Source organism: Pseudorca crassidens, chromosome 17 (assembly GCF_039906515.1).
Source record: "Pseudorca crassidens isolate mPseCra1 chromosome 17, mPseCra1.hap1, whole genome shotgun sequence".
In the NCBI taxonomy this organism is placed as follows: domain Eukaryota; kingdom Metazoa; phylum Chordata; class Mammalia; order Artiodactyla; family Delphinidae; genus Pseudorca; species Pseudorca crassidens.
This window is the reverse complement of record NC_090312.1, coordinates 42,039,198-42,051,068: the sequence shown is the minus strand read 5'-3', so window position 1 is coordinate 42,051,068 and position 11,871 is coordinate 42,039,198.

Sequence of the window (11,871 nt, the reverse complement as noted above, 5' to 3'; positions counted from 1 at the left end):
CAGCAACCCTGGCTAGAGGATCCCATCACCCTGACGTATCATGGCTATTTCCACCAACTGCCTGATATATCTTCTGGTGCTTCTAGAAAGCAGGCCTCAAGTCCCTGCTTCTGGTGGGCCCCAGAGGCCTCTCTTTCCTCTCCCCAGACCCAGACATCTCTTCTTGGTTTGGGGGAAATATCTCTCTCTGGTCCTGTTTCCACCAGAGATACACTCCCTCACCTCAAGCCCTAGTCAGCTCAATGAGCTCAGGGCTGGGGAAATACAAGCCAGGAAGGGAAGTGTCTCCAATCCAACGCTGCTGTCCACCTCCCCTCAGATTAGGAACAGATCCTTTTAGAATGGGTGAAGGCAAAAGGGGAAATGCAGGGAGAAAAGTTTAAACTACGGGGCCACATATTGATGACGATGGTATGGTCTAAGTGACGGGGGGCAGCACACACACATCCCAAGAGGTGTGAAGTGAGAGTCAGGGAAGGCCTGATATGTTTGGAGAATGGTGAGTACCTGGGGAGGGAAGAGCAAGGCGTTGGAGGGGACAGCTTGGATAATCATCTGTAGAATTTGGATTTTATTCTGTAGGCAACAGAATTCGGGAAAGGTTGATATGATATGTTTAGACAAGATCCTGTTTTTTTTTTTAAAGGGGCAACTCTGATAGAGGGTAAATTGTGAAGAGCCTGTGGTTGACCATAGGAATAAGCTGGACAAGGGCTAGTAAGAGTTTAAACCAGGGGGCTTCCCTGGTGGCGCAGTGGTTGAGTCCTCCTGCCGATGCAGGTGACGTGGGTTCGTGCCCCGGTCTGGGAAGATCCCACATGCCGCAGAGCGGCTGGGCCTGTGAGCCATGGCCACTGAGCCTGCGCATCTGGAGACTGTGCTCTGCAACGGGAGAGGCCACAGAAGTGAGAAAAGAGTTTAAACCAGGGAGTAATAATGGAGATAGATAGAAAAGCACAGTCACAGTTCTGGGTTAAAAGCAAAGGAATTTGGTCATTGATTGGCTATGAGGGAATAATGGGGAACGACAGAGAGAGAAGCTGAGAGTCCAAGATTGCTAGCTTGAGAGATGTGGTAGTTGGTAAAGCCATTTACCTGAAGGTGAGAGAACAAAAGACAGAGGAGAGGGTGGAGGGGGTGATGGGAGGAGAGAACTAAACATATTTACCACTGGTTATATGCCAGGCACTCTTTCACATATATTTTTGTCATAAAAATCCTATGAAGCGCAAGAGGGACGGGATATGGGGATATATGTATGTGTACAGCTGATTCACTTTGCTATACAGTAGAAACTAACACAACATTGTAAAGCAATTATACTCCAATAAAGATGATGAAAAAAAAGATAAATTACAAAAAGAGAAAATAAATCTCTAAAAAAAAATCCCTATGAAGTATTATTATTATTATTTTTACTGTACGCGGGCCTCTCGCTGTTGTGGCCTCTCCCGTTGCGGAGCACAGGCTCCGGATGTGCAGGCTCAGCGGCCATGGTTCACGGGCCCAGCTGCTCTGCGGCATGTGGGGTCTTCCCAGACCGGGGCACGAACCCGTGTCACCTGTATCGGCAGGCGGACTCTCAACCACTGTGCCACCAGGGAAGCCCTATGAGGTAGTATTATTATGTTCATTTCACAGGTAAGGCTCAGAGGTGCTGTTGCTCACCCCAGGTTTCTTGGAGGGTAACAGAGTCAGGGTTGGAAACGATATCTACCTGACTCCACAGTCCATGCTGTCCCCTAACGTGCTTTTAAGTGCCACCCAGTGGGGATATCTAGGAGTCACTTTGGGAGCTTGGGGGACAGGCAGGAGGTGCAGGCATCTGTCTGGGCGTCTTTATTATGTAGATGGTTCCTGAAGTTGCGGGAGCAGATGAGATCAGCCGGGAGAAGTGTGTGGCATGAAAAGAGAAGACAAGGACAGACTCTGGGTTTAAGGGTTACATCAGTTACACTACGGGTAACAGAAAAAACAAGGAATAAGCTTAGGACTTGTAATTCTCTCATCACAGAAGTTTTGAGGTGGGGTCCTCAGGGTTAGTATGTTGGCTTCATTAGAGAGCCAGGCTCTTTTCCTCACCATATTTAGTGTATGTATTTCCTCCTCAAATTTACTTCAATCACAGAATGGTCACTTTAGGTCCCACCATCCCATTTCAGGCAGAAGGAAAACGGAAGAGGCCAAGAGAAAAGTGTATCTGCCCGCCAAGTGAGCCTGCTTTGAAGGAAGTCTTTCTAGAAGACCCACTCCATAGTTTCTGCTTACATTGGCCAGAATTTAGTCACATGACTGATCTTCAAGGGCGGCTGGGAGATGTAGTTCTTTAGCTAGGCCCCTTACTGCTCCAACTAAATCGTGGTTCTTCTGATAGAGAAGAAGGGAGAATGGAACCTGGGTTGACAGCTGTAATCTCCGCCATAACGGGGTAGGCAGAGGAAAGAAAAAGGTAAAGCAGAACATATGGGGGCAGGGGAGAAAAAGATGCCATAAAAAATGTAACAGTTAGTATGCTTTTAGTTTCAAGTTATTGAAAATTTAGCCCAAGCTAGCTTAAACTTTGCTCAGATGACCAAAAAACTTTGCAGGTAGGGCAGGTGTGTTAGTTGGGGCTCCGGTTTTGCAACTTTGCTATTTTCCTGGCTCTGCCCCCTCTGTGTTGGCCTTGCCTTCAGGTTGGCTTCACAAATGGTAGTAAAATGGCTGAAGTAGTTCTGGGACTCATATATGCAAGACACATTGTCCAGAGCAAGCAATTTCAGGACTTAGCACAAGTCCTGAAATTCATTCATTCATTCATTCACTCACTCAGAAACATCGCTGGGTAATACTATGTGCACTTTTCTAGATTTTGGGGATAATGTGAATAAAACAAACAGGGATTCTTCCCCCATTGGACCTTGTTTTAGTCATCTATTGCTGCGTAACATATTACTCCAAAACTGAGCAGCTTAAGGCAACTAACCTTTATTATTTCCCAGTTTCTGTGGGTCAGGAATTTGGACATGGCCTGACTTGGGGACTCTCCTGAGGCTGTAATTAAGATATCGGCTGGGGCTGCCATCATCCCAAGGCCTTCTGGGGAGGACCTGTGTCCCGCTCACTCACGTGGCTGTTAGCCTCAGGTCCTCACTGGCTGTTGGCCAGAGACATCAATTCATGGCCATGTGGGCCTTACCGTTTGGCTGGAGGTTACGGGGAGGTAGGATAGAAATTAGTCTTTCTGTAACCTAATCCTGGAAGTGGCATTCGATCACCTTTTCCAGGTTGCATTTGTTTTAAAGTAAGCTGCCAGGTCAAGCTCACACCCAAGGGGAGGGCATTACATCAGGGCATGTATACCAGGAGGCGGGGGCCCTGGGGAACCACTTTGAGGCGCTCTACCCCAGAGCTATATTCTAGTCAGTGGGAACAGATGACAGACATATCATATGTTAAGTGACAATAAGTGCTATGAAGAAAGGTAAAGCAGAGTGAGGGAAGGTGTCTCTCATGAGATATCTGAAGCAGATGAGGCAGTAAGCCATGGGTATGTGTGGAGGAGCATTTTAGGTGGCGAGAAGAGCAGGTGCAAACTCCCTGAGGCAGGAGCTCGCTTGGTGTCTTTAAGGAAACACTCAACCAAAATGGCTGGAGCAGAGTAAGCAAGGGAGGAGATAGGGAGGTGGGGTGGGAGTCAGATTATGTACAGACTTATAGGACACAGTAAAGTCTTTATTGGAAGGTTCTGAGCCATGGTGTGACATGACCTACCTTATTTTTATTTTTATTTTTTATTTATTTATTTTTTTTGTGGTACGCGGACCTCTCACTGTTGTGGCCTCTCCCGTTGCGGAGCACAGGCTCCAGACATGCAGGCTCAGCGGCCATGGCTCACGGGCCCAGCCGCTCTGCGGCATGTGGGATCTTCCCGGACCGGGGCACGAACCCGTGTCCCCTGCATCGGCAGGCAGACTCCAAACCACTGCGCCACCAGGGAAGCCCCGACCTACCTTACTTTTAAAAGGCTGTGGTGTGGGAAACAGATGATACAAGGGCCAAGAGTGAAAGCAGGAAGACCAGTTGGGATTCTACAGCAGTAGCCCAGGGGAGAGATGATGGAGTCTTGGATTGCGTGGAAGTGAAGGGATTGGATTCCAGACATATTTAATGAAACTTGCTGATAGACTGGATTTAGGGTATGACAGAGAAGAGTCAAAGACGACTCAGGCTTCTAGTGCGAGCACCTGAGAGGCTGAGGTCGCCATTTGTTGGGATGTGGAGGACAAATCTGGGAGAGTAAATCAAGGATTTGACTCTGGTCTTGTGGCCACATTAAGTTTGAGATGCCTGTAAGATATCCAAGTGGAGATGTTGCAGAGGAAGCTGGAGTCTGGAGTTCAGGGGCAAGGTTCAGGTTGGCAACAGAAATTTGGGAGTCATCAGTGTCAAGTTGACATTTAAAGCCAAAGGACTAGATGTGATTACTCACCTGGGGAATATGTCTTAATGGATAAGAGAAGACATCTCTCAGAACTTTTGGAAATGGGAGGATGAGGAAGAGCTGGTGAAGGGGACTGAGAAGGAATAGCCAACAAGAAACAGTGGATGGTGCCGGCGAGGCAGGCAACAGGCTCTACCTTTGAGGCCGTGGGGAGAGGTGCTCTCCACCTCCCAGATGCCTCCAGAGGGTCCAGTGGGGCTATGGGACTTGAAAGGTGGTAGAAGGTCATTGGTGACGCTAGAAAGGGCAGTTTGCAAAGCGTCCTGGAGTCGAGAGCTGGATGATGGTGAATTTTGGAGAGAATGAAGTTTAGAAAGAGACCTAGTGGGTATGGGCCTCTCTTTTAAGAATTTCAATGTTAGAAACAATAAAAGCATGCGGGAAAACACTTATTAAGTTATAAAAAAATTGGTAAATGTCTGTATCAATAAACAAACACTCTAACAATAAAACCCTTACTACAGAAAGAGGGAAACTGTTCTTAGTAAATATAGCACGAGTTAGAATCTTCATAATGGAAAAATACTCATGCAAATTGATAAGAAAAATACGAAGACCCGAATAGCAAAGGACAAAGGACATGAGCAGGCAATTCACAAAGGAGGAAGTACAACTAGTAAACAAAGATAAAGAAAAATGTTTGGTGCCATTATCCAGGAAAGAAATACAGATTAAAACAGCAAGATGACATGTTTTAAACTATCAAATTAGCAAAAAGCTGTTCATACCCTTTAACCCAGTAATTCCAGTTCAGGGAATCCTAAGAAACTAAGCCAAAATGCAGATGAAAGAGCTGGCCATAGATTTATTTATAATAGTTAATAAGAGGAAATAATCCAAATGCTGAACACCAAAAGAATGGCTTAGAAAATTTTGGTTTGAAAATTTTTGGTTTGAAAATTCCATTCATAAATGGAATATTAATCAACCACATATAAATACCAAAAATGAGAAGAATTTACGGTAACAGTGTCTTAGTCCATTTGGGCTGTTAACACAAAATACTGGAGACTAAGTAGTTTAATTTAATTCTTACATTTCTGGAGGCTGGAAGCTTGAGATCAGGGTGCCAGCATGGTTGGGTGAGGGCCCTCTATGGTCGCAGACTTCTCATAGTATCCTCACATGGTGCAGGGGGCAAGAGAGCTCTTCAGGGCCTCTTTTATAAGAGCACTAAGCCCTTTCATGAGGGCTTTATCCTCAGAGCCTAATCGCCTCCCAAAGGACCCACCTCCTAATGCCATCACTTTGAGCATAGGTTTTCAACGTATGGATTTTGGGGAGAGGGGACACAAGCATTCAGACTGTAGCACACATGAAAATGCCTATATCATGGTAACTGAAAAAAAAGTAGGATTGTAAATGGTGTCTTATATTCTCACCTAAGGGAAAAATATTTATAGACAAAAGGAAACCCATCAAAGTGTTCCCTGCAGGTCACAGAGGAAGACTGGCAACCTTCTTTCCTGCAGCACACTTTTGCTGAGTTCCATGCTGATCTCTCTGTGCCAAATCCGGGGACTACAAAGATAATTCCAAAAATTCTGCCCTTGAAGAATTTACATCTAACTAAAATTTGAAAAACTGTTTTAAAAATCTCAAAAGATATAAAAATAATTGAGTGAATTCCCTGGCGGTCCAGTGGTTAGGACTCTGTGCTTCTGCTGACAAGGGCCTGGGTTTGATCCCTGGCCTGGTCAGGGAACTAAGATCTCACAAGATGCGTCGCTTAGCCAAAAAAACCCAAAAAAACAAAAAACAGCAAAACTGAGCCCAGCCACAAATTGAACCTCAGCCACACAGCTGGGCCTTTGATGGCCCTGTCCACACCTGCAGTCCCAGGGTCAAAGGTGACAGGGCATTGGGTGGTCAGTTGATGGAGACCCCAGTGCTGGAGTTGATGTGGCCTTGACCCCAAAGGAACGAAAGTCAAGGAATAGCTAATGGAATTGGAAAATGAAGCTGGTGTTTCTTAACAGGACTTGTGATCTAACTTCCTGCTGTAAGAGGTTCGGTGCCCAGGAGCACCTGAAACCAAAGGTGAGTCATTCTTCTTCTTCCCTCTGGGGTTGCTTCTCCATCCCACCTATTTGGCAAAGACTGGCTTGGAGGTTCCTGCTGTGTTGTCAGGGTCATTCCTGCTGGGAATGCTTCTGTTTTCAAGTTTCTCATGAATGGAGAAGACAGAGAACCATAACTTCTATTTCTAGAGTCCTTTACATATATTTCAAAGAAATTCTAACTCACCAGCAAATTGAAGAATGGTGTCATTGGCTGTGAAACCAACCGTGTTATTTATTTTCTGGCAGGGCCACCTCAACCTTGAGTCCTTCACTTATCAAATTGCAACTATTTGACAACTGCTAAAGAAGAAAAATAATGGCTCTGATAGCATCAGGGAGAAAACTCTCCTGGAAAGCTGTTTTCTGAAAAGGTGAAAGAGGTTATTTTCAAATGGTTAGGTGTTTTGGTCAATGGCATAGCAAGACTGATTTAGAGAGCAAAGGCATGATCTTTAAAAGAGATCCTAATGGTCAACCTAAAGGAAAATGAGTTTTTGATTGTAAAAATAAGTTACATTTAAAACATTCAATTCTCAAAAGGAACTCTCAGTAATTACCATGTAAGTAGGACTGCAGTGTCTAAAGACAGACTGCCTGGGTTCAAATCCTGGCTCTTCCACTTACTAGCTGTGTGACCTTGAACAAGTTACTTAATTTCTCTGTGTCTCAGTTTTTTCCTGTAAAATGGGGACAATGATAGGACCTACCTCATAAGGTTGTAATGAGAATCAGATGAGATCGTATTTTGTAAACAGCTCTCAGCAGTACCTGGTATGTGACACCCGCTAAGTGTTTGTTAAATAAAACCATGAATAAACTAAAAGTAAATGCTATTTTTTCTTGCTATCACTTGTTAAAAAAAAGCAGTCACCACCAGTAAAAACAAGCACATGAAATAGTTCGATAGTGACAATGTATTGAAGTATTCATCTAGGTTTCTTCTTCCTCTAGTTGTCCTGTTTTCCCCCTTTCAAGCAGGTAGCCATGCTGTCTTGTGTCTGTGTCTTGAGGGATTCCTTTGAAGCAGGAAGCCCATGGGAGGAGCAGGTGCCTGAAGCCAGGAGCTCTTCTAGTCTTTAAGGCAAGCCTAAGCCCGTTGAAGTGATGCTGAGTGTCCCAGGAGAGGAGGAGGTGGGTGAGGCCCACGAGTATAAGAAGAGAGGAGAGACGGGGAGCGTTCCTGAGAAAGGCTTAGGGCTGGGAGCCCGTGCAGGGCCCCAAGTGGTGGCAGCCCCTCAGAGGGATGGCTGTGCTGTGTGCTAAGGAAGGTAGCACCCATCTTCCCATGCCTTGTGGCCCAGAAGCAAGGAGCTCCAGATGGACTAAGACACAGTCAGCCTTGACTATGAGAATGCAATGGATAGAGCAGCACTGACCAATAGAAGTACAATTTGAGGGCTTCCCTGGTGGCGCAGTGGTTGAGAGTCCGCCTGCCGATGCAGGGGACACAGGTTCGTGCCCCGGTCTGGGAAGATCCCACATGCCGCGGAGCGGCTGGGCCCGTGAGCCATGGCCGCTGGGCCTGCGCGTCCGGAGCCTGTTGCTCCGCGTACCGCAAAAAAAAAAAAAAAAAAAAAAAAGAAGAAGTATGATTTGAGCCACATTTGGAATTCCAAAATTTCTAGCTACTAGAATCTAGTAGCCACATAAAAAAACCATAAAAGGACACAGGTGATATTAATTTTAATAATATATTTTATGTCTAACATATTATCCTTTCAACAAGTAATCAATATAAAAACTTACTGAGGTATTTTACTTTTTTTCTGTATCAAGTCTATGAAAGCTTGTATGTAGTTCACACTTAACAGTGTATCTCCACTCGGACTGGCCCCATTTCCAAGCGCTCGATAGCCACACGTGGCCGGTGGCTACCATATTGGACAGGCCAGGCTAGAGGCTCTTCTCTTGTTTTCCTGGTTGTACATAGCCTTCCTGGATTCTAGTGTGACTCTGACTGGGAAAGGGGACTCCGAACTTTTTACCCAACAAATATTTATGGAACGCCTACCATGTGCTAGGGCTGTCGTTCTGAAAATGTGTGTCAAGGCATCCTAGCTGCAGTGAACTCACAGAGGCTTCAAGGAGTGTTCTACATTTTTGAGGGAAGCATGTGTTGAACACCAGGCACTGCTAACTCAAGGAGGATCAATTTCAATATCAGGCCAAGCTACATTCCTCTTTAGATGCTGTTCATCTTTGCGAAGCTGGGTTTCCAGCAGCTGCTGTGATAAAAGCTCAAGTACTACAGGAAAATCAATGTGGAACGGAAAGGAGGGTGGCAACGTCCAATCTAACTCCAAAGTTGGAGGAGTTTGCAGTGCCTGGTTGGTACGTGTGTCCTATTGGCAAGTAATGGTGGTTATAAAAAGAATGAAATATTGCCATTTGCAGCAACATGGATGGACCTAGAGAATATTATACTTAGTGAAGTAAGTCAGACAGAGAAATATTAATAGTGTATGATATCACTTATATGTGGAATCTAAAAAAATGATACAAATGAACTTATTTACAAAACAGAAACAGACGCACAGACTTAGAGAACGAACTTATGGTTACCAGGGGGGAAGTGTGGGCGGGAGGGATAGATTGGGAGTTTGGGATTGACATGTGTACCTTGCAGTATTTAAAATAGATAGCCAACAGGGACCTACTGTAGCACAGGGAACTCTGCTCAGTATTCTGTAATAACCTAAATGAGAAAAGAACCTGAAAAAGAATAGATACATGCATATGTATAACTGAATCACTTTGCTGTACACCTGAAAATAACACAACATTGTAAATCAACTATTTTCCAATAAAAATTTAAAAAAGAATGAATTAAAAATAGTTCACTTTTAGTTTGTGTGATGGTTTCTTTCAAACAACTGCTGTTTTTAGAATACAATGCTTATAGTTTGGACCTAACTACTTAATAAAACAGAACTTTTAGGTATTTCTTTTGGCCTAGGAACTCCATGAAAAATCTGCTGAAACACCAGGGGTGCTGAGAAGGTCAGGAAACACTGTACCAGGTGCTCATGTCGACTCCCGGGATGCCTGGTGCACAAAACCAAAGATCCTGCTTTGTGGAGCTTACGTGGTGGGTGCGCTGGCGGGACAGACAGTAAAAAACTCGATGACAAGCAAAGCTTGAGTTGGGATTTCCTCTACCCAGAGGGACAGGGTTTGGGAATCAGATTTAGATTGATTTAAAGAGGATGTAGAAGGTGATATTTCTTATACACTAGACTTTGTAGATGTTGATTTATTTCTTATACACCTGGGCTGGGCTGTGTGCAGTTATTTTTTAAAATATTTATTTCTTTTTTGGCCGCATTCTGTCTTAGTTGCGGTGCATGGGCTTCTCTCTAGTTGTGGCGTGTGGGTTCCAGAGCTCGTGGGTTCCGTACTTGTGGCACTCAGGCTCTCTAGTTGTGGCACGTGGACTTATTTGCCCCGCAGCATGTGAGATCTTAGTTTCCCGACCAGGGATCGAACCGGCATCTCTTGCATTGCAAGACAGATTCTTAACCACTGGACCACCAGGGAAGTCCCGTGTACGCAGTTATTTTAATAGAAGATTTATTTTAAGGGTGTTCATGGAAGTGAGGAAAGCAAATATCTTCATGGGAACTCTGGAAAGCCCTTCCATCAGTCCTCAGGGTTAGAACAGGAACACTGGCGGCTCTGTACCCTGTGGAGGCTGTCATTGGTCAGGAACTGGAAGGTCACTTGGGACAATGCTCAGCTCTCTTGACTGGGTCACCTCCTCGCCCCTTTGCACCAGGAGTTGTTGGTGCCCACCTGGAGCCAAATGCATTTCTTTTCTGCATGTCTTTTGGGTTCTGTTCCCAAGACCAACTGCTCTCTCCCATGCATGCCTCCTAGCTTCTGTTTTCTTTCTTTGTGTGTTTCTTCACTTCTGCTTCTACTATAGCCTGGTAACTCTTTCCACATATCTCCGGTTTAACTTTCAGAGAGAAAGAATCTAAAAGGTTTATTTAGTAACTTGTCCCTACTGGGCAAGGCTCTCATTGGTGCCGACCTCATCAGCCATTGGTTGCCTAGGGATCAGTAGTTCTTGTGCCTTCCTTGGCCCAGTCCTCTGTGGTCACAGTTGTAAGCAACATGTGAAGAACCATCTAAGGATTCTTCTCAATAGAACTGTGGATAGAACATTGCAGACATGCTGAGCGTTACATTCTCAGAACAGGCCGTAAGATCTTACTCTCTTCTGGTTTTATTTTTTTTTTAAGGATTACTCAAATTATTCAGCAAAATTAAAAATACAATATATCATTTACAAATGCTTAAGAAAAAAAAGAGAGAAATACTTAGAAATAAACTAACAAAACACGTGTAGGACCTATATCTTGAAAACTACACAATGCTGATGGAAGAACTCAAAGATCTAAATAAATGGAGACACGTCATGGTCATAGATTGGATGACTCAATCTAGTAAAGATGTCAATTCTTCCCAAGTTGACATACAGGTTTAATGCAACTCCTATCAAAATACCAGCAACATGTTTTATAGATATAAATAAGATTATTCAAACATTATATGTAAAGGCAAAAGGAACTAGAATAACTACAACGATTTTGAAAAAGAAGAGTCATGTAGGAGGACTCAGTCTAACCAACTTCAAGACTTATATATGGGTACAGTAATCAAAATTGTATGGTACAGGTGGAGGGATAGACACAGAGATCAGTGAAACAGAACAGAGAATGCAGAAACAGATCGAGACAAATTGGTCTAGCTGATTTTTGTGACGAAGATGAGAAAGCAATTCAATTGCTGAAAGATAACCTTTTCAACAAAGGATGCTGGAACAATTGGACATAATGAGAAAAAAACAAAAAACCCCAAAACACCTGGGTCTATGCCTCATACCTTGTACAGAAATTAACTCAAAATAGATTATGGGCTTAAATGTAAAATGACAAAACTTTTAGAAAAGAACATAGGAGAAAAATCTCAGACTCTAGGGTTAGGCAAAAAGTTCTTAGACTTAACACCAAAAGTAAGATCCATAAAGGGAAAAATGGATAAATCAGACTTCATCAAAATTACAAACTTGCTCTGAGAAAGACCTTGTTAAAACAATGAAAAGGGCTCCCTGGTGGCGCAGTGGTTGAGAGTCCGCCTGCTGATGCAGGGGACACGGGTTCGTGCCCCGGTCCGGGAAGATCCCACATGCTGCAGAGTGGCTAGGCCCGTGAGCCATGGCCGCTGAGCCTGCGCGCCCGGAGCCTGTGCTCCGCAACGGGAGAGGCCACAACAGTGAGAGGCCCGCATACCACAAAAAACAACAACAACAACAACAAAACA